The sequence below is a fragment of the Uranotaenia lowii genome, chromosome 2 (assembly GCF_029784155.1).
Source record: "Uranotaenia lowii strain MFRU-FL chromosome 2, ASM2978415v1, whole genome shotgun sequence".
Lineage (NCBI taxonomy): Eukaryota > Metazoa > Arthropoda > Insecta > Diptera > Culicidae > Uranotaenia > Uranotaenia lowii.
Window position 1 is genome coordinate 277,600,701 of NC_073692.1, and position 1,734 is coordinate 277,602,434.

The following is a 1,734-nucleotide window of genomic DNA, read 5'->3' on the forward strand; positions in this document are numbered from 1 at the left end:
GACATCCGTACTCAAATTTATCCTTTTTATTCGAGGGTTGTTTATTTTCAGGAAATTAAAGGATGATTAAAATTTCTTGTACCCGGATGTTGCTGCTCCGGTACATTGCATTGCAATTACAGAGCGGTGGAAAGTTTCGAAACTCCCGGTCAAAGAAAACTTCCGGAAGTAAAAAAAAACCCACGGGAAGTAAAAAAACATCCGGAAGTTTCCGGACATTTCAAGCCCCTCACCGTATGATGTTAATGACGGACCGCAGTTCGAATTCCGTTTTGAACCATCGCAAGGAGGAAAAAGGGTACCTAACTATAAGTTCATAGAATCGAACTATGTTTTGAACCACGGTCATACTTAATTTTGAGTTAAAAAAAAGGAGCGTGTGGGCTGTCATTATTTTGCGGTTTGTTGTTTTTGTTAGTTTTGTTTGTGTTTTGAAGTCATCTCGTCCGGAATACAGTTTTTAGTTTATATTTGTGTTGAGGAAGCTGGTTGTGTAGTCCTGAAGCGGCGAAAAATGCATCTAAAGGTAACCTTTGTAGCTCCAAGGCACACGGCGCAAACCGGAACGGATAGTGGTGAATTTTCCGAAAAAGCCGATGGGTATCGACCCATCGACTTTTTTTTTATCGACTAATCTTCTTAGGAGCTCAATCAGGTAAGAAGTTTTCATCCTTTTACTGATATAAACTAATAGCAAAAACTTTCAACAGCGCAATATTCCGGTTAGTGCTGGACACTGGAAAAAATGGCACCAGATGTTGGCTTCGACGATTTTCACTGCGCCCTAGGAGGATTGTTTTTGTGGAATCAATAGTGGTAATATTACCAGTTGAATAACGTGTCAATAGATTTACCTGCCATAAATTCGATACACCAGCATTATCAAATACCGGAAATAGCATGGAAAACCTTCTTGATTCACCCAAAGTATCAAGATTCAGGTGCATAGAATAATGAACGAAGATGACAAAACAGTGATTTATAAAATGTTTTTTTCTTCCAAGAAACAGCTGCTGCAAATGGTCCTGTTTTACGGTAACACTAAATTCGTTCTTCTTATGGCAATGAAGTCTTCCGATAGCGCTGGGCTCAATTATGCTAGCCAATAGAGGCTTCCAGTCGATATGTGCCATTATAATACTGAAAAGCCGGAACAAGACGGACAATTTGCTGATATACCAGCGGTATACTTCAGGATCCCTAACGCAAAGCCCATCATTTGAGCTATCGGAAAATCTGACTATCTTCTTAAAAAATTAGCAGGTGAGTATCTACATTTCATATGCTATCAAAATGAGCAGACGCATTTTCTTTCGTGGTCAAGTTTGTCGAGATCACACACCCATATCACACTGCGTATTGAAAATATCACTATTAGTTAGATTAACTGAGTTATCTTGACTGAAAATAATTTTCAATTTTATTAGTTGTAGTTATTTCTCCAGCAAACATCAAGTTTTTCCATTTATGACTTACCATTTTTTACCCTCGAGACTTACCATGATCTTGCACACTTGTTCGAGATTTGCTGTTCGTCCTTTTTTGTTGAAAAGTTACTCACGGATAACAAAATTAAAAACTATAGTCTTTACTAACTGTAATGAATATTAGGAAAGTTTACGCGACGTTTTATTTTGCCTTACGAAAATCAGCTACATAGGGGTAGTTGCATAATTAAAGGCGACTTTTTTTTAAATGATTTAAGTTAACAAATTTCTTACAATCAATTAAAAT

The 1,734-nt window shown here is 37.3% G+C and overlaps 1 long non-coding RNA gene across 1 annotated transcript; it reads left to right on the plus strand.

Annotated features, from left to right (window-relative positions):
• Positions 1 to 501: 501 nt before the first annotated feature.
• Positions 502 to 1,256, plus strand: LOC129744207 (uncharacterized). The gene is made up of 3 exons (XR_008736853.1): positions 502 to 655; positions 711 to 941; positions 1,011 to 1,256. It is a non-coding gene; the product is annotated as an uncharacterized LOC129744207 (long non-coding RNA).
• The last annotated feature ends 478 nt before the right edge of the window (positions 1,257 to 1,734 follow it).